Below are 22,197 nucleotides of genomic sequence, written 5' to 3' on the forward strand. Positions count from 1 at the left end.
CAAGCTCTGTGCTCACAATGCCATTTTAGTATTGATAGAAAACACAAATTATTATTCTCCATTTGGGTTTTATGCTTACATGAGCTAATATGCTTGGTTTAGCTAACAAGCCTTCATTGCCCATTAGAAACAATATGTCCACTAGAATGTAAGTGGCATCTCAATTAGCACTGTCTAAATATGTTTTTCTGTTCTCCAGTAAGCTGCTCCTTCTGCTCAGTTTGCTTGGTCACAATGCATTGCCTTCCTACGGCCACCTACCTCTGTCTGCGCCACTTTCAATACAAATTAGTAAACATAATGGAAATGATCTGCTTCCTGCTGCAGAAGGCTGTTGTTCTTATGTCGATGCTTAAACATTTATTCTCATGCCAAGCTGCTTTACACACCCTCTGAAACATTTATACCACATTTAAACTGGTCCTGTTAGAACGGACTTCCTGTATTATATCTCTCCCATCATAACAGCCTCAATGAGCACTCAGTAGCTTCTTAATGTGAGGTTGCTTCTGCAGAAATGGATATTGGCTGCATTAGCTATTTAATTTCCTGTAAATAACCGCAAGAATGCAGCTCAGATGACCAATCACAGGGGGGTCTGCGCCATCTCCATTTCAGATGTTGTCTTGATTATCAGAACGTCGCATTATCGTCTTATTGTTTAATTCATAATCAACTGAGAAAATACTTTCTTTAATTAAATGTGGATAATCTTACAGCCAGCACAGAATATTGTCCTGATTATAACTTTCTCAGTCGGATTTATAGTTGTTTATCTGATCGTAATTGCACTACATTATATTCCAATTCAGCAGGGCAGACTAGTGCTAAGAGCTATCTTATTGAAAAATCATTATCCTGTCCTCACCCCAACTGGTTTCACTGTTTCACGGGTCAGTTGTGTTCTGCAGGTCCTTTCCTTCAGCAACACTGTTCCAGGGATGCTGATTTTATGTAGAACTCAGACTCAAAGGGAAACTACCAATGATATGAAAACACCTTTTCCTCAAACTGAACTTATGCCATGAACTTTTTCATCATATTTGTTACTGTTCTCCAAACTAATTTCAGAAGGCTGGAAAGAAGGGGAAAAAACGCTTCAAAAGATTGCAGTGAGCAAAATGTCGCCACCTCCCAGGGTGGCAGTGAGATCAAAGTTCCTCCTTTAGAGGGTCAGACAGTCTAATACAACCCACAGAGGATCTTTGGAATAAGCCCTTGAAACCCAAGGGTATCCACTCAGAGCTCAGCTGTGGAGCATACATATTGGACCTGTCTGCAGGAGCATCCTGCGCTTTCACTCCCATCCTGCTGCATTACGTGAGCTCCCTGTGTTGTTAGTTCCACAGCTGGTATAACTCCCACCACCACACAACGAAACAAGAACATTCACTCCAAACATATCAGCATGGGTTTTCAGGTCTCGTTAAAAGGCTGAAAAACTAAAACAGAAAATCTTCAGGAACCCTAAAGACCTAAACTGAAGCTCTAAAAATGAATATCATGTCCTGAAATAAAAACGACCTTAAACATCTAAATAAATGCAGATACTGTTATTACCTTTCAACTGAATGCTTTGCCAGTAAAAACAGCAGGTGATATTTGTTTGCTTTGCATTTCTAATTACTGCTGTTGACTGAAAAACACCAAAAGCATAAAACAAAGCAAAGAAATATTAACACATCCACTCTGTCTAAATACTAAACTCAATGAAATTCAAGAAAAAAAGCACATATGAACAAGAATATAAAATGACGAAGAGCTTGATGAGACCTGACCAGTGAACTGCGATCTAAATAATAAAATATCTGACTTCTTTACCTGACATTAAGTGCATCAAAAACTAAAACTACCATGTTTTAGTTTTTGTTTGGTTTTAATCACAAAACCAAACAGCATGTTTTATTTTAAGATTAGTGAAAATCAGGTCAATGCTTGGGACAAATGCTTTGATGCATAAAATATTCAAAACTGCTGTTTCTATTTAAGAACCTGAAACATCTTTTTTATTCAGCTGTCAATGTTTGTTACTTTTAACTGTTAAAAATGTACACAAATACTTATACGTTTTTTCATAGAAGGAAAACTGAATATTCCCAACGGGAAAGTAAGACCTCAAAGTAAAAATGGAAATTAGTATTGGTCAGTAAAAATCTGATTTCTACTATAAGGGAACAAACAACGAAAACTGCAGTGGTAAACATGATGAGAAACTGACGCCGTAAACATTTTATTGCAATATAGACTGTCGACATAAAAATTAAAACATTTAAAATGTCAGGATCAATGTCTGATCAAAATCATTAACGATGTCGGCTGTATTAGGCTCAGATATGGTAGAATATGGAGGCATGAGTACACACCATCTACTGCATCTTGTTCCTGCAGTGACTCTGACCTACTTTACGTCTAATGAAGCAAAGCCCCTTCCTCTTCAAAGTAGAACACACAAGGTTATCTGAGCTCAGCATCAATAAGGAATCATAAGCTTTCAAAATTACTTTCACAATAACTTTGATGCTTTATATTCATAAATGTTTTGAAGACTTGCTGATAGATTCACGTTTTATTTATAATCAATCTGGAGTTTCCTTTTTCGGAGCGTTAAAGATGGTGAATGAGTGTTGTGTTCAGGGAGTTTGTGGATCATATGACACATTTCTAGATCTCAGTGTTGAGAGGTTCGGTTCATTACTGAGACATTTACTCCACCTCATGAGACGGCAGTGACAGGAGTAAACGCTTCCTACTGCCTCAAAGACTTTTCTAATTAAGTTTCCTATTTATAGGAGACAGAATCATCCTCATCACCTGACAAATTTTCAATAATTGTCTGGATTGTTTGTCAATGTGTAATCATCACATTTTCAAATCTAGCTGTCTGCAATATATATTCAGCAAATGCATACTGTTAGAAGACAAAATTATTCATTTGCTCCCTATTATCATGTTGCAGTATTGCAAACAACATCTGGATGTCAGATATCATTCAAGGTTAAGAATAATTAGTCTTCACTTCAATGAACCAGAAACTGTGTGAACTGTTTCATTTCTTTATGTCATTTGTTTCTGTGGGTATAGCACTGAATATCTTAGAATATATAATGTTAATTTCTGGGGAAAAAAAACACATCTTAATTACTGGTGATTTATTTTGTTAAATATATAGTAAGCATTATCTCAGGCTTCCATCTGGCCTCTGGTTCCAGAACTAAAACATTAAAAACCGAACCATGGCTGACTTAAAGAACCACGTTTTAACGGCGGGTAAAGAAGAAGAGTGTTCACGTTTAACTATTGCTCTGTCCCGCTGCGTAAATACAGCCGAGCTGACATGGAGCCACATGTTATCCATAATAAAAACACATGATGTGAGGTGCACCGTGTGTACAGTGGATCCCCGTGTTTACAGCAACTACAGTCACCCGGAAATATCTACAATACATGAAGACATGACACCCCTTCTAAAAATGCTTAGAACTACATGATTTAATAGCTCAAACATCAAAAATACCTTAATATGCACAGTGGAAACCATCTTAGCACCACTGCAGAAGCTAACCTCTGCAGTCTGCCTTATCGACTGTCTTGCAAGAAGGAGAGAATGGATGACTCTCAGCCAATAGCATTGCGTCTTGGCATTTCAAGACGCAATGCGTCTTTCATTGCCAAGAAAGACGCTTTCTTGGCAATGAAAGCCAAGAAGGCGTCTTGGCTTTCAAATGTTCCCAAGACGCAGCTTGGGAACATTTCAGCTTCCCAATTTGAAATGTTTTTTAGATGTTCTCTATGGAAAAATCACTAATTAGGCAAATTTTATGTGAATAATTTGGAGTTATGTTCCATAGAAAAACCTTAGTGAACCAGGCGGGCTGATTGTTGTTCCCTACATGTCCACCAGCAGCAGAGTGTTGGCTGTGGAAAATGACATGAAGCAGAACTCAACTATCCTGTTTGGTCACACACACTGCCGTTGTGTACACACTATTTACACACACTCCTGTGCACGCTCACAGAGGCACTATTACTGACAGTGGTAGAGAAACCTAACATTGCACAGCAGTTAAAAGTAACACTATCATCACAACATTCAGCAGCAGTATCACAGTAACATGTTTCCTAAGTTCCTACTTGGCAAAATAAAAATTGCTCACTTTCCTTCCTATCAAGCATTTATCACTCTGTGTTCTTTCCACAAGGATTAAAGTGCTTTTCATTTCAGCTGAAAGTTCAAGAAGCACAATTACTATTTCTACTACCCTGCTTGTATTCTATTAACCCAGTAAGACGTGTAATGTTTAGCTTCTCCAGGTAAAACCCAAGACCTAAGCCTACAGAATACCTGTTGAAGACGGCGTCTCTGTGTAGAGCTACTGGGTAAGGATTTAACAATGATTCTGAAAACACACGACTGTTTGTTAATCAGCTACACAGCTTTAATCCCTCTAATATTGACAGGAATACAAATTAGACTGATAAAACCAAGATTTTCTCAGCTGGGATCTGCACATCAAAGACTTCTCCTTAAGCAGATCCAGTCATTACCAGTGCTTTGACATCTGAGTAACTGTGCAGGCATTGCTATACCCACGCTCGAGCATGACTTCTGCCCATCGTTTGATGCCTATGGAGTGCAGACCTTTGATCTAATTTTAGTGCTTTGCCCTTCACACAAATACTCATTACCTGTGGCAGACTCAGAGTAGGTGCCTTGCCCGTTGGATGCATCATCAATTATTAGTCTGTTGGAAATAGAGCAATAAATAAATGAAGGGATTAATTGAATGAAATTCCACAGCAGACATATTGGATTGTGAGCCCATCCAAACGGGTTAGGAATATGTGAGGAAAATGTTCTTCTGTGATTAAAAAGACCATTCTGGTGATTTCCTCTGGACGTAGGACAGAACCAGTTCACAGCCTTCAAGGAACCTCCTTCACAACTAACAAACTGTTGGAAGGCTCTTAAACTTCATGAGGATGGAATTATTTTTAACGTTTTATGAAAAGGATTTTATGGTTTCAGAGCGTTTTTTCAAACACAAATCTAAAAAAAAACCATTTCAATTAAAATCTGTGCTGTTCTTTCAGCTAGTTACATTTCTTATCATCTGCGAGAAAAGTAAGGTGTGCAACAGATTGCAGTTGAAGCTTCTCTGCTCATTTTCACCTGAAGTTGCGTAAAATACCAAATCCCAGTCTAAGTCACAATATCACAGTTTCAAGGGAATTTTTGGATGTAATATTTGGCAAGATGCAGTGTGAAAAGTCTCAGGCATCTGTAAATCTGCTATATTTTTGCAACTAGGTGGTCTCCAACTTATCAGATACTCTGAATATTCCAGATTATCTGAGATGCTAAAGTTATGCTTTAAAATGTGCTATAATTTTCCAGCCCTGTGAAAAATAAAATAAAAGCACCTAATCATTTTAATGGACATGAGCCTTTATCCAATGTGCTTACATTCAGAGGAAAGTCATTAATGTGAAGGTCAAGAATAAAGCGGTTTTAATTGATGTCATGGTGAGCTGCACTCACTTCTATTTCACCATATAAACAACTGCATTGATCTGGTCAACCTTCTCATAAAAGGGAACTTTACACCTGAAAGCACAACAGGCAGTGCATTCACCTGCATTCAGTCATATTTAAATAAATTAATTTATTGGTGCTTTTATGCATTTAAAACAGGCCAATCACCAGAGTTTAACATTTACCACATCATATCTATGCTGATGATATCCAGCTGTTTTACTATTATTATTTGTATATATATATTTTTTTCATTTCATATCTTATTTAATGGAAACAGCAAAATTATGAAATTGTGTTTTACATCAGCAGAATATGGACATATTTTTGCAGATATCTTTAATGGAAGTGCAGCTTTAGGCTCTAACTGCAGCTTCGTTTTGCTGACTGTGGAGGTTTTTAGAAACCAACTGAAAACTCTTGATTTCTCAAACTTTTGTGTCATGATTTAACTGTGCTTCTTATGCTTGACTTTATACTTTGTATATAGTCATAATATTGTATTGCTTAACGGTCCTTTATGCAATACAGAGCTTTCTGACATTTCTGTGAACAGCGCTTTATAATGAACTTACTGCTTAATACTATAATTGTAATAAGTCACAAATCGTGCTAAAGTCGTGTTTTTCTCCAGTAATAATGGTGGATGAGACAATAGTTATGTATTGTTGTGTTCCTTGGTCTTATTAATGTCGTTTCTTCTCTAATTTTGTCTAACAAACCTCTGTTGCTTCACAGACCAGTTGCAGAATACTCAGGTTAAATTACACTCAGGAGGAATCTGTTTATTAATGAGGTGACTTCTGTTGTTGTTGCTACGCTGCAGAATGACAAACGGTTTCTGGTAAATAAATTATTTGCCAAACTTCTACATTGTGAACTGATCCAGTTCACTTCAAATTCTTCTTTCCAGTGGAATATTTTACAATGTTGCATTAAACTCCAAAGGAATGGAATGCAGCAGAAGATAATAAATGTTCCTCATTTTTCTCCTCTCTCTGTGTTCACATTACCCTCCATCTGCTTGTCTCATCAAAGATTTTCTCCCCCTCACCAACTTTAAATATTCACTTCGTGTTCTTTCAACAATAGCTTACAAACACTTGGAAATAATTGAGTCTCAGCGGACTGACAAAAAAGGGAGCAGTGATGGTGCACAGTGGAAGTGATCAAATATGGCCTTGAGCCAACCGTCTTTGTAGATGGTCTTTGTATTGCCATTGATCTGGGGGTGGATACACCCGAGGAATACATTATTTATGCACACTTTTTTTCCTCCCGACTGTAGGGAGTCGCAAACAGTAATGGGATAAGATGGGTGTCACACTGGACAAGGGGAAACCGAGGCTGCTGAGTACACGACCAGCCCTGAGGACCAAAGGCAGTGGCCACAAAATAGTGATAGAGGGCTTTCATCTCCCAACAGAAGGGAAATTGGTAGGATAATGTGCTCCTAACTACTGTTCATGAGGTTCTGTGCTAACATATCTATGGGAACACAAAGTTATTGTAAAAACTTCTCAAACTTTGATGACTTAATCACATGTCCCTGCAGTAAACTGCTAAAACCATCAAATTTTCTCTCCCGCAGGGCAGACAAGTAACTGTGTTATTATCAGCTGTGCAATCTGCTTAGTTTGCCTCATGCGGAACGTTCTTGTGTTGGTGCTTTAAATATGTACGTCTTTAATGGGAAACAGTAGAAAAGATAACTTTGGCAACTCTGCTTTTGCATTTGTCGTCTCAGGGGTCATTACGTTGCCAATTAACTGTGTTTTTCTCTTTACATAAACACGTTGAGCCGACTTCCTGATGCGGTCATATACTGGGACTCCACTGTGCTCTGCTGAGTGCTTTTAGAAAAAGCATCCTGCCATGTTCAGCATCTGAATTATTCAAATGTCTGTCAGTCCTAAGTTTTATTCATTCATGTTCCTGTTTGTTACATTTCTCTGTTTCTGTAAAGTCCGTGGGGTACAAATATGCATTATATGAAAATATGAACACTGCACTATATTGTGATTAATTTCAAATACTTGTGTAACAGAACATACTAACAACCTCCATTACTGCAGTCATTTGTCCTAAGAAAATGGTTTTTTTTCTAAAATATATCAAATATAGGAAAGTTTTTGATTTCCATAATAACATAAAAAGAAGTAAAACTTATAAAATGAATTATATCTTTGGGTGAGTTTTTTCTTTTACTTGAGATGATTATGGCTTTTGGCTAGTGAAAACCCAAAATAAGACAAATGTTTTATATTTTCTGTATGTTTACACAGTGGGTAAACACAACCCAGATTCAGTTTTCTGCACACAAGCAACCTACATCCAAATTTTCCACAGCAGTCTCAACAGCCCAATTCCAATATTTTCAATCCAAAACTTTAAAGTTGATATATCATGCTTTTAAATCTTTCATTTTCACATGTAAAGCATTCACTTATGGTTGATATGAAGTAGAACAGCAGTGCTTTGGTCTGGTTTCCTGGTTGTTGTAGCTCCACAGATCCATCTGTTCTAGTTTGTTTTGCAGCGATCTTCTTAAATGCGAACAGACATTTCCCGCTGCGCCCCCTCCAGGTGACCCAGGGTTCTACTCCACTCCCTCGAGCCATTTTTCTAGTTTGATAGCAGCGATTCGATTGTCTACCGGCAGAAAAACTTTTTACTCCCAAGTTTATTAAAGATGTCAACAACAGAAGACTAGTCCATTAACCTTCCATGTAGGAGCCAGAGTCTGACCCAGAGCACATGCATGTGAGATACCCAATAAAATATTAATGCTACCACAATATGAATGAAGTAAACAAAGCCTCAACATAATTAAGGAGTTAGCAGGAGCTTCAAGAACATCACAGAATGCATTTGGGTCATGCGTTTCCACGAAACTGAAGTTGGTTTCCGATTGCAGCTTCGGAAATGGCTAAAGGGCGATTCCGTTAAAATCTTTGCTACCTTCCTCATCTTTAATCTACTCTAGTTTAAAAAACGACAACACCTAGACTCTTCAAACCTGGACCAGATTATTGTTAAATAATAGCAGAATATTTTAAACCAATTTGTGATTTGTGAAACCTTTATTTGAATGGTGAAACCTCAATAAAGACGATTTCAGTTCTCTTTTTGATCTGGACCACATAAGAACTGAACTCCTCTGAAATTTCCATTATTTTGCCGTTATATCCAGTTTTAGTTTTTTGTTTTCTCTCATAAAATATACTGAAGGTAGTTGAAAAATTAGGTGAAATTGCCCTTTATTGAAGTTTCACAAGTCAAATATGTTTCCTTAACTAGATTATTGTCAACTAATAACAGAATATTTCAGACCCAGTTTGTGATTTGTGTTTGAAGAGGCTAGGACTTGGTCTTGTAGGTTTTTTTAAAACTAGAGTAGCTTAAAGGTACTAATGGTAGCAAAAATTTGATGGAATCGCCCTTTAGCCATTTCCCGAATCGGAAGCTGCAATCAGAAACCAACTTCAGCTTCGTCGTGTTCCCCAAGACAAAGAATGGCAAAAAGAAAAACCACATCATTATATTCAAAACCTGCAGTAGTTATATCATCAAGGAGGAAGCTAACAGCTAGCACACAGCGCTAACAGAAGCAGAAGGCTCGATGCTATCAAACCAATGGCCAGGTGTCATTATTAACAACACAACATTCATGTCTGAACTTAGCTTTGTTGTCATTTTAGCTATTAGCAGCTCACCGATTTGCCGTCGTCTTCCTTTCCACAGAGAGAAGAAACTGACGCCTCAATCAGGCGAAGTCTTTCGGAAAATCCCTCTTGATACTGGCGGACATAGCAGAAGCAGTGGTCCAAAAACGGACTTTCCCCGCTGATGTGGGAACCGTCCTGAGAAAAAATTAAGTTTAACCAGAAACTTCGAAGAGGCTCTGAAGCCGCGGGGCGATGTAAGGAGTCCTGAGCGTCAACACGCTACAACCGAACCACTTCTGCATAACTGGACTTGGACTACAAAATCGCTGAAAGGAAAAAAAAATGGCGGACATACAAAACTGATGAGCCGGAAATTAGGACCTTGATTAGCAAATGCGGTGACGTCATAGACAAGAAAAACGTTATGTCGAATAGAGAAAAATTAACAGACTGAAAAATATAACCCAAAACAATATACAGATATATGCAGCAGCGGGAGAGAATAAATCTATTTTTCCATTCCTAGACCTGTACAGTAAACAAACCATGTATTTAAGGGCTAAAAAAGTGGAATTTGCTTCATATTTTCCCTTTAAAGTCCATCCATAGTTGCCTGTGTAAACGGAGCTCTGCTGTGTGAAGCTCTTCTTCTGCACATCGGGGTCGCTCTGGGGTCGTAAACCGTTCACACTGAAATCTGAATGCAGTCGCATTTAATTAGCCGTGGAAAATAAAATTCTGTTTCAGGAAAAACTGGGAATCGAGCTTCAGGACCTGTTGTACAATAGCCTGAGATCATCTGCATTATTGGTTCTGGTAACACGATCGTTGGGTCAAACAAATTAATATCATTAAGATTATTCAGTTTTAACATCATTTAAAGCCACAGCCAACAGAGGATATTAAACGCATGATCTGAAATGTATATTTTTATTTAGAGAAATGTAAATAAAACAATAGCAGCCAGTAAAACATAATTTTGTTTTTCTTTTATTAGAGCCACTGCAACATAATCCTCTGTGTACATGTATGGCTGTGCTCCAGGTTGCAACCAGTGAGACCAGTTGGGCAGTGTGGGGCCCCATGAGGTGTCCTTGTTTCCTCCCTATTCATTCTTCCATCATGAGCAAAGCCCTGAGTGCTGGGGGATTTTACACTAATATATGCTCATTGATTTGGAAATCACAGCCAGAACGCTGGCACCCAAAGCGAGGAATTACACATGTTGACAATAACAGTTGCTCTTGTAGACTTGGAAGTAAAGGTCAGTGCTTGAATTTGGAGGTTTAATTCCCAGCTCTTCAAACTGCACTCTGTGTGATATCTAATGTGGCAGCCTGACTGAATGCACTCTGTGGGTGACGAGGATTTCTCAAGGCATGTGCATTTAATCTCTGCCATGAGTTGCACACATTATGAGCCTGGCGGGATAGAGCTTGGTGTCATGCTGCTGTCATCTACAATTTTATTCTTAAGGGTATTTTAGGTTTATTTATTTATTTAGGCTCCGGTTAATGAGCATGAGTGTGTCATTCACAGGACTTGGTGTATAAGACAGAATTGCATAAGTTCTGAAAATTATCCTTTTTTTAAAAGAGTATTATCATTAGTCTAATAATAATAAAAAAGGCAATTAAAATTAGCTTCCAGGAAAATCATAATGAGAACTCATTTAAAACAAATATAATAGAAATATTAAAAACATGAACATTAAAATGTGTCTATGAATAAATAGAATCAAAGGCAAAAATAAAATATGTTAAAATAATTGTTCACAAAGTATGGCTGTACATATACACAGTTAGAACTGCTGCCTTGCAGCAGGAAGGTCCTGGGTTTGAATCCTAGCCTGGGTCTTTCTGCATGGACTTTGATTGTTCTCCCTGGAAAAGCTGATGTTGTTTTATGGGGCATATGGAGTTCTAAAGGACAGGACCTAAAATTGAGCCTTGAGGGACTCCACAGTGTTCTGAGACAGATAAGTGCAACAAAAAATTATAGAAAACAAAACATATTCCAATAAGACTTGCTGCAACTATGAGCAACTTGACACAATATGAAATAGTAAATTCATATCTAATAAACTGACAATCTAAATAGGAAATTATTTCATCAGTTTCTTGCTAACCTTCATAACTAAATAATTATCCACATAATGCTATTTACAAAAGGCTTCAGTATTCATTAAACTATTTAAATGGATGAGTTAGTTAGAATATTAATCAATGAGAAAGCTAACATTTTTTACTGACCTGATCACAAAATAACTATGTTATTGTTCAATTATTATTTAAACCAGTGAGAAATACTTATTAACAAATACATTTGAACTGCACTGTATTTAATTTGAACTGTTTGGACAGTTTTAGCAGTCAGCCTTAAAACGTCTTTCTTATTTTCCATCTACTGTAAGTAAACCAGGGAACAACACACACAATAGCTTTTCTTCAGACAAGTAACCGAATCTTCAAAGCATCACTGTGTAACCGAAAGGCGAACAAGAGTGCGACCACAGCAGGCAGAAGATTACGTGACAGCATCAGAATCTCGATCACCCCCCTGAAAGACTCGGGAAGGTTTAGGGTTTCGGCTTCACAATAAAGCCTCTTGTAACACGCTGAGCAGGAAGGGAGGAGGAAAGGATGCAGCAGGAGAGATAAAGACAGCCGACCAGAAGACAGATCCATTCACTCACAAGGCTCCTAATAAATCTTTTGTCTGACATTTTACAAATCCAAGAAGGAAGCTTTACATTAAAATAGAAACACTGAATCATACTAAATCCTTTACTGAGTTTATGTAACAGCCTGAAATAGAGCAAAGGGTGACTGCAGTCTATAGGAGAACGGGAGAACATATTGTTATGAAATTGGGTTGGTTGCCTGGTAGCACCGGCTGGATGGAGGCCAACTGTCGCTATCTTAATAGAAAAGAAACAGAGGAACAGAGGTTTAAAGTAGTGCCTGCACAGGAATTAATCCCAAGTATTTTTTCTTCACTCGTAAATTTCAGCTCCCTGAGAGGAAAACAGTGTGAGCTCCAAAGAACACTGAACTAGGAACAAAATGAAATACAGAGCAGTAAAAATAACCACTATTATCCATTTCTACACTTTTCAACTCATGTTTCTTTAAAATGTTACTTTCATCAAGGAAGCTGTTTTATTAGCAGGAGGTGAAAACAAAACAGAAAACAAAGTGAAACATTATTTTAAGCTGCACCACCTGCAGGCAAACCACTTTCCAAACCATCAGGGATTTTAAGTTTTAACTTGTTCCCACAAACTCCTTCAAATACAAAAAAACAATCAAGAGTCCACCACACGTTTCAGTCAGAGATGTTCACAAATCAAAGTCAAGTCTCCAGAGTCTGACATAAACATCTTCACAACATCCAGATCGTCTCCTTAGGCCACATGGACAAGACACTATTGATAACACACATTGATTAATAGCTTCATATCAGATAATATTCATTTAAATCTAGTAGTTATTGCTAGCTGTGTTGAAAATGTATCTAATGTAATATTTACCCCATTTGGGATGTAAATGGACATTAATTCTCTAAGAAAAATAATGTAAAGAGATTAAAAGCTGCTGATGTTGAATTTCTGCTTTTTAGTGTTTGTACCAGCTGAGTTACCAGCTGTTTATCCCATATTGTCCTTTTCTTTATTATATTTTACACTAAATCTGGTTTGGAGGGAGATTTCTCCTCACTGAGCAGATGATTTTAACAGAAAATTATTTTCAAAATTCACATTTAAAACCTTCGTTCTCCATTCTGTATCATAAATACGCATATAACGAATAGGACAAGGTTTAGAAAAATAAGTGCTAAGCCTCTGAATGAATAGAGCAGGAAGTTTTTCTATCTGGATGTTTCCAGCTGTAACATTGCAGCTAGCTTAGCAGCAAGAGAACGTTGGAAGTAAGTTTCATTTATTTTGTCCTGAAATGAACCAAAGTTATTTAACCTAGACAGACATTTATGTATTGGCCAAATACTTTTATGTGGCCAATATTATGAAGTTACAGTGAGGTGCCGTTTGTAAAATAACAGTCAAAAATTAACAGCAATAATTTGGATTATTTACCTTATCATAAGAAAAGACAACAGGGGGTTCAGTTGTCAAAAACATTCATTCACTCATATCTAAATGGCAAAGTTTCAAACATATATTTATCCAGCTAAATATTTTGTTTACCAATTAAATATTTAGATCCCATTTATTTGTTGACTAATTATTTAGTTTGAAGGTAAATATTTAGTTAGCCAACTAAATATTTAATATTAACTAAGTAGGCCACATACCGGCTTCCTTTCACTCTTCATTACATCATGTACATAAAAACTGGTGGTTAGAGTCAAGTCTGAGTCAAGCCTGAAATGTTTTAGTTTTGCAATTTAAAGGTGACTCAAGTCAGAGTCTCAAACCCAAGTTGTCATCTCTGACCTTAGTACACATCAGGGTTCAGTCCAAAAGAGAAGAAGATCAGCAACATGTGGGTCCACTGTCCTGCTGAGAGCGTTTTACAGGCTGGTGGAGAGAACACTGCAACAGTCCCCACAGAGGCTGAGGACGAGTCCATGTCCTGACATTTCCACTATTGTTACAGTGAAAAGACGACGTATCCAGATCTACTTGAGAGGCATTAGTGGGGATATTGTGAAGAAGGCAGTGACCTAACCTTTCCGGGCAAAAACCTGGTTGCTCATGGCGAATAAAATTTAAACTGCTGTCTGTATGATACCATCAAAAATACAATTATTTTTTCTTCTTTGCTGTTGCTTGTCAAAGTTAACACACAGTGGGCATTTTCCTAAAACTACAAACACAAAATTCAGACATCCAACTAGACTGACAGGCTGGATGAGGAGCATTAATTAAGTAAACAGACAAGAATCTGCAGCGATCCGCAGTTTGGGCAGGAGAATCTGGTAACTGAGTAACAATTACAATTTTATGTTTCTTGTCTTGGTGGAAGAATGGCAGATAGAAAGCTGTTGTTGACATATAGCAATAATATGCACTGTTTGTAGTTTTTACTACCCATGAAAAAAATATGCTGTATTAGAGAAAATGATACATATATGTAGAGTAAAGGAAGTTGACAGTTATTGGAAAGATGGATTGGAGCTAAAAGCATGGTAATCTTGGAACACAGAAAACAAGGTCTAAAAGCCTGAAGTCTTTTTTGCAGTGCAGAAAACTCCAGTCATTACATACCAGGTCTTACATGTCCAGGAAATGTAGATTTTGAAACTGAGCTGATCAAACTTAGTCCAGATGCCTAAAAGTTTGTAAGACAGCCTTACAGAAGACAAAAAACCTAAAATGTACAAAAACCTGACTACTGCTGAAGCACTCTCAAGGTCTGTGTTTTGTACTCTTTCTTTAAATTTTCAGAATAAAAATTTTGGGGAAAAAATCTAGACATCCAGGTCTGGAAATATAGGTGGTTTTTAAAATAAATATTGAGGGACTCTGATGATACACAGCGAGTCATGCAATCGGTGCCAAAGACTGAATACAGTTACATTTTCTGCAGAGCAAAAAGGTGCAGATGAGGTGGAGAAAACAAAATCTTTACATTTAAGCTGTGGATGCTGTTGGAAGATGTTTGCCACCTTTTGGGGAGGCTGTCTAAGATACTTTTCATTTTCCCAGTTCCATGTCGGTTGCCATGGTGCAGCAACCTCTGCCCCGTATTCTTAGCGAGCCGGCTGCCCCCTGACCTCTGTTAATGCTTCTTGTTCGACACACACTGCCCTCGGCTGCTTGCCCAGGAAGGTCATCCTTCAAAGTGACACAGACAGCAAGGTCACCGTCAGCGAATGCTGTCGGCAGATCAGTTGTCTCGTCCAGGTCCGTCTCTCCCCTGTTACTGTATCCCTGTAGGGCTCCAGTGCCACCAGCAGTCACTTAGCACGTCATGTCTCCAGAAAAATACCAGCTGATGTTCCTTCTCCTCTGCAGAACCGTGGTGCTGATTCCCAGCTTCCTGGTCCAGTCGTCCTTACTTCCTGTGACGCTGAAAAAGGGACGTTAACCTCTCTAAGACATTAAAACCACGCAGCAGAGCTCACAAAGACGACTCTGGTAATGTGCTAAACAGACTTGGCCCGTGCTTTTATTCATGTCAGCTCTAATAAGATTTTGAGTGAGAATTCCACTTCCTGTTTGGCATACACAATTAAACCTGAATCCTATCTTCCTCATGGGGCTCTCTGTGATGATGAGTAAGCATATTCCATAAATGACCCAGCTGTTGGAGCATATTGTGTTTCGCCTCATCAGGGATTCAGAGGGACTGATGGCAGATCAGCTGCAGTCGCTCAGGGCTCCGTCTCCAGCCGAGCCACCGGCCGAACGGCCTGCGCCTCAAACGGCCTCCTGCCTGCTGCAGCCAGGTGCTGCTGGGGACACTGCCCAGATGTACGCCTCATTACAGCAGGAGTTAGACAGCATTTGTCTTAGTAAATGAAAACATTAGTCTGGAATGTGATATTAAATGAGAGAAATACTTAACTGCACATAGTTAGGAATTTCTGACACACTGATGATTAAAACTTGAATCTTTGTGTAGATTCATCTCCTGATCTATTTGAATAGATTGGAATAACTGACTTCAAACACACTTTTGTAGCTGAACAAGATTAAATGCAAACTTAATGCTAACTGTATGCAAAGGTCAGAAAGAGAAAAACAGAAGTTAAATCTGAAACCCTGAGTTTCATTCTGCGATCATTGATTTTTCTCCCAGGTCCTTAATGGACAGGCTAAAAATATGCAGCTTCTGGGTGCAGGTTTTATTTTGACAGAGGTTCCTGTACATCTGCTCTCTAAGAACAAATCCAGAATCCAAGAAGCATTTTAAAAACAAGCTTTGCTGAATTCATGTTTAGTGATATTTTCAAGAACCTGATATGTGTTTAAATGTCTGTATAAAGAGATAAGTGCAATCCAGGTGATCCTTAAAACAAGCAGAAGCTTAGCTGCTGCTGTAAATGCTCGTATCAAATATCACACATGTTCAGCAGTTTGCTGCTCTGTGTGCAGACATGTCAGCTTTCTCTCTGAAATGAAACAGGAATGGACAACGAAACTAAATGCAGAAATAACTCTACCACATCTTTGCACATTAATGTTATCATTATAAAACATTAATATGTGATATTTTAATAAATATGATCTGTTCAGTTTTCATTGACCCAAGCAGAAAAATACAGAGCCTCATTTATTTATGCCTGCTTTGACAAGCCCAGTATGAACCTCTGACAAGTCCTGCAGAATAAAGTCGGGATCTCCATTAACACTATGGACTCATTTTAAAGATAATGTATTTTAGTTCAAACCATAATTATCTTCCAGTCTGAGCAGAGTAGTTTTCCTGTCAAGATGTAAATGTGCTTTTCCTTTCATATAGCTGGATAATGTTGTCTGAAAATAACCCACACATGACTATATTAACCAATTTCAGGAGAAAACACTGGATTGTATAAAGTTGAAGTAAAAACTGTTTTCAGACTTAAGGAAGAACTGCTCAGATTAAAATAAAATCAAACATTGCATTTATTGCTAGCTCACCTACACATGGTAGTCACTGCTTCATGAATATCACACTGCAGAATTACAAAACTATGCAAACATCACAAAAGCTTTTCCACATTTGTCTCTTTACAACGACAAACTTTTCATTTTATTGAAGTTTTATGTGATGGACATTCAGAGCTGCACATCTTCCAGACTCACCAGCTTTGGGCATCTAGACTGCAGGTTTGACCCATTTTTCTGAATAGGACTGGTCTCATCACAGATTGTATATGGAATTTAGGTGTGGACTTTGACTAGGTCATTCAAACACTAGAATATGCTTTGATCTGAACTATGCCATGTTAGCTCTGGCTGTTCTGGAAGGTAAAATCTGATCCCAGTTTAAAGTCTTGCAGGTTTTCTTCTAAGAATGTATTTAGCTCCATGCTGTAGTAGAGCGCCCCATGCATGATGCTGCCACCACCTTGTTTCCCTGTGAGGATGGAGTGAAAATGTAATTGTTCTCACTTTCAAACATAACAACTTGCTCCTCATGTTTGCTGTGTTTCTCTGGTCTGTAGCAAACTGAAAAGAGAACGTCTTGAGTCTTTTCTTCCATACGGGCCGGGTTTGTGGAGTACCTAGATAATATTTCTCCCATCTGAGCTGCAGATCTCTGCAGCTCCTCCAAAGGCCTCCACAGAGCAGCTGGATTTATACTGAGATTAAATTACACAGGATGGGTTCACATTTTGAGTCAATTAGATTTTATCTGCAGGTATTGTAGCACACATGCATGCCACGCTATTCTGATATTTAAATCATTTCAAAAACCATAAATTATTTGACTTTCATTTCCATTATGTGTTCCAATAAAATGCACACAGGTTTCTAGTTGTAACATAACAGTATGAGTTATTGAGCGAATGGGACGCCATAATAATCTACAGGATTATAAATGTATACAAATGTTTGTGCTGATAAATATTTTAGCCAGATTTCTGTTATCCAGATATACTACAGTTAATATGTGAATCAGGAATTAACATGGAAACATTTACTATTCAAACTCATATTTTCCTATTTTAAATAGGATGAAATAATAATCTGTCTTTACAAATGAAGATGAAAATGCAAAGATGATCTTTACACATCTCTTAATTCATATTAATGAGGCTTATTGTACATGTCTGCACCTAATATTAAGATCATAAGTCTGATTTATGACATAACACACGCATCATGTTAGTAGCAAACCTAAATGGTGTATCTAATTACTTGATTTATCTTATTTTAAAGATGTCAGTGTTTTGGCCAGTCATTAGCTCATATTCAATTAAAACCCTGGTATTTATTCTCGTTTCTGTTGATTTCAGAGCAATGTAAACATCCCGTCAGGCAGGCCGGATAACCACCAAACAGAAAAAAGCTGCTTCTCTCTTCCCTGCCGTTCTGTGATTCAGAGCAGCACAGCCGCTCTGAAAATGGAGGGCCTTGTCTTTGCCTCCTTTATTAATGTCAAAAATGTGGAGAGAAAACGGGTCGCGTGCTGCAACACAGAGAGAGCAGGATTATGGATTCGCACGCAGGCACTCTCACCTGGGCACACACACACTCACACACACGCCGCTTATGTATACAAATGTTAGACGTCACAACGCAGATGTGTACGAGGACTCGCACTTACACATACGGGCCTAATCCTCATCATTTACCAAATCCAAAGGGCTGAAATAGGCAGACGCAGCATCGCTAATTCAGAGTTAAAGCACATACAAGAAGAGCAAAGTCCGTATTAGTGCTTTCCTTCAACCATGCTGCTCCATATCAGAGGGAATGCGTCAGCTCTACCATGGTTAACACTCAATAAAACATCAAAAGGGATGAAGCTCAGAGGTCTGGACAAATACACACCCACACACACACACCAGATCCAGAAAGTCTTTTCCTTCTCACACACGTACATACACCCCTGTGTGCATATTTAACAGCTGCGTGGTGTGGGTGAAATGAACAGCCAGAACAGATAACTGGTTTGCATCCCTTTCAAGGGAAAGCAAAGAGACTATGTCAACTGAATGCTAAATTTCAATTTCAATGGAGCGTTTGTGTGCCGAAGCTTCTTGCAATCAAGTCTTATATCCACTGGAACAATTGACAATCTGGAAGCCAGGATGGACGAGTCAATGACAGGTACACAGGAGCTGTCATCAACTTCCCATCAGGCTCCACTTCCCCCCAGTGGATGATTTGAAAGAGGAGGAAGACTCCTTTTGAAATTTTATATCCAGAGGCAAAGGCATTTAATGGTCACTGTTTGCGTGTTACATGAGGAGGTGGCATTATGAGCATGTGCCAATGCCAAAAAGCAAGCTGTGACAGACAGCTCATTCATTATTCAGGGATTTTAAATATTTCAGGGGAGCGACAGGAAGCTCATGAAATAAATATTTCAAACACTGCGTTACAAAAGGAGGTAGCCTTACACTTGTCTCATATTGATTAAGAGGGCAGTGGATTTGCTCCTCATGAAAAGAACATGTAGGCATGGAGACAGCCTCCAGAAAGGCTTCATTTCATCTAGAAACTGAGGAATGTTTTTAAAAAATCATTAAAGACTCAAATAAACATTTAAAAAGAAGCTAAGGAATTTTTTTGTAAGAGAAATGGACTGCTGAAGCAGGAGGGTGAAGGTATAATGTAGGGCGTCGAAGATAGTGCAGCGCTGGACACAATCAGCTCTCTGTCCACGGCGATAAAAAGAACAAGGCATCCTTTAAAATGCAGCCACTCACTGAAAAGTAGCTGCTGCCCAAAACTAATTCTCCTCACGCAAATTCAAGACATCACAAAAAGCCGGGAGAGCACAACTGCCGCAATTATGCCCCCCTCCTCTCTTCCCCTCCCCTCCAGCAGCAGCAGCCTCCCCTGGTGATACGATGTGGCACCGGAGGTGGGAATGAATCGCTTCATAGACAGGCATCTCCTTTCTCAGCAAACAGGCACAAGTATGCAGATAGACACAGATACATTCTTCTCTGCAGAGGGGAGTAGCCTGCCAGCAGCAATCAGAAAAAGCAATCATGTTCTCTGTGAGCCATGCAGGGAGGCTGCATGGAGGAGATGGACATCCTAAGTTTGACGCTTCAGCAAAACTGATCAGAAACCAGAAAATATTCTTTCCTTCTCATGGGGCTGATTTGGTCATCCACAGCTTTTGATTTCTCTAATTTAAGTCATAAATGATGATGAGATATTTATTTACCTTCCAATATTATCCAAACTCCAATAGTCCAAGATAAGCCGTCGGAGAGCTCAGTGCTGCTCCACAGAAAAGGTGAAAATCCTCAGAGTCTCAGAATCAGAACCACATTTAGAGCTTCTTCTGATCACAACTTACTTTTACTGGGAAACATGTCCTTCACTCAACCTGTGTATAATCCACTCCCTTATACTTTCCTGGTTGGAGACTATTTCCACTGTGATATTCCAGCCTGACACGGTGAAGTAATGTCATGTATTCTTCTGAAAGAATGGTGAAGGGAAAAACTGAGCAGGAGGAAAACAGGAGAAACTAGCAGCTCCAGTGCAGCGAATCCTCTGTTCAGCAGCTCTTCTCCTGCCTTCAGAGGGAAATTCAGCATCTGCTCTTCATCCCCACATCAAGAGGAGGGTGTCCCCCCTCCTCTCTTTTAAGGATGGAAACTTTCACGCACCTCCACCAAAGCTGTGACATGTGACAGTGGATGCCAGTGAGCCTGGATTATATCTTCTTTTCCATAGTATCCTCCTTCATCAGTGGATTTGATCCTTTCTTTCTCTCCAGTTTGTGTTTTCTGCGGCTCGCTCCTCTGCGATGCTGAGGAAGCGGCGGAATGAGACGAGCTGCTCGTTCTCCCGCTGTGGGGCTCTTTCTCTCTCCCTCTCTTTCCTTCACCCTCCTTCCCTCCTACATGCTCCCTCCCTGCTTCACACTGCACCTCCCCACCTCTCCTTCCCCCTGCACACACACACACACACGCACACACACACAGTTATGCACTTCTCTTGCTCTGGCTCTTGACAATTACTGCTGTGCCATTTCCAGCCGTGTCAGACAGAAAGGTTCACCGCCCATGCTCCTTAGAGAAACAAATAAGGTTTGATAAATATGTAAAATCAAACAGATATGAAGAGAAGGAGCAACAGCATCGAGCAGAGAGGCAATCGAATCTCCCTTCCTCATCCTCCTAACCTGATTGCTAAATATCCCTGGGGCTGATGCTGCTTTGCATCTCATCTCTTTGTCATAACTTCTCTGTTCAGAGGAGTCGGCTTGATGCTGGCCAACTGTCAAGAGTGACTGAAGAGGAGGACGAAAATAGCAAGCAAGAGCAACACACTGCATGGAAACAAGGACAATGCATGTGCAGTAGCAGGTGCAAAGTTATATAATTAGCTGCTTCAGAAGAGTAAGCCGTAGCCGCTGCATGTGCATACTCAGTAATCAGCTGACAACCTGCAGCACGCCGCCATAAATAATGTAAACAAAAAGAATCTGTAACATGAACGTCTCCCACTGAACCTGAATCTCACATATGGTCCTGCAGAAACCCGCAAGGCCGTTACTGGCATAAACCATTTGTTTTGTCCTTAAAGGTGCATGACAGTGAAAGATTCTGCTCTCACTACACACCTACTGCGAATAAGTAATGATACTAAAGCAAGGCAATTATTTTGCTAAACTTGTGCTTCCCAGTAAGTCTGGGTGTTTGTTTTGTGTGCTGTGTAACCCCTGACACGTTCATCTGTTTATATGAAATGCAGAATAACAATTTCACCTCTCAGCTATGCATAAGGCAGGAAGTATAGGAAGTACATGTTAGGATGTATATTTTTCCAGTTTTCACATTGTCTTGATGAGACCACTGCAGCCCTGACGCCCTAAAGCCGAGGAAACGTATCAGGACTAAATGTTGAACTGCTGACTCCTTCAAAATGGTTAACTTTGTTCCCCCAATATTTTGCCTACTGATTTTTTGGCTACTGCAAGCTTTAGTTAATAAATAAAAAAAAAATTGTTTCATACTCTAATTCAGATAGTGATGTGGAAAAGGCAGTAGTTTGCAGCCCATTCTCACATTAATCCTTCAATTTGAGCAAATATATTTAGTAGAGAAAAAACTCATGCTATAGATGCAAACAGAGTATTGAAAATTTCTCTCTTTTTTTTACATCATTACTATAACCAAGATGACAACATTTAATATTAAAATATTACATCAAACCAATACAAAATGTATTGATGAAAAGTATGTTGAATACCTGCTTTAAGGTATTCAACATACTTTGAATATATTTAAATATTTAAATATATTTAGTATATTTAAAGAATCATGGAGCTCTGCCTGCACAGTGTCCTTTCAGTACTTCAGCCAACAGAAGAGTGTTTATCTGGGTGACTTGTTGCTCTTATGGGT

The 22,197-nt window shown here is 38.9% G+C and overlaps 1 protein-coding gene across 6 annotated transcripts in view; it reads right to left on the minus strand.

Annotated features, from left to right (window-relative positions):
• The window catches only part of lingo2 (leucine rich repeat and Ig domain containing 2), a 199,080-nt gene extending 178,434 nt beyond the window's left edge, over positions 1 to 20,646 (minus strand). For 4 of the 6 annotated variants that reach the window (XM_032555137.1, XM_032555139.1, XM_032555134.1 and 1 more), the window contains exon 1: positions 20,004 to 20,635. The gene's annotated coding sequence lies outside the window, so the exon portion shown is untranslated. Of the gene's footprint in view, positions 1 to 20,003 lie in introns of all 6 variants that reach the window. The other 2 variants (XR_004338070.1, XM_032555136.1) reach the window with 2 other exon arrangements.
• Between the last annotated feature and the right edge of the window lie 1,551 nt (positions 20,647 to 22,197).

Source organism: Xiphophorus hellerii, chromosome 23 (genome assembly GCF_003331165.1).
Source record: "Xiphophorus hellerii strain 12219 chromosome 23, Xiphophorus_hellerii-4.1, whole genome shotgun sequence".
Classification (NCBI taxonomy): domain Eukaryota; kingdom Metazoa; phylum Chordata; class Actinopteri; order Cyprinodontiformes; family Poeciliidae; genus Xiphophorus; species Xiphophorus hellerii.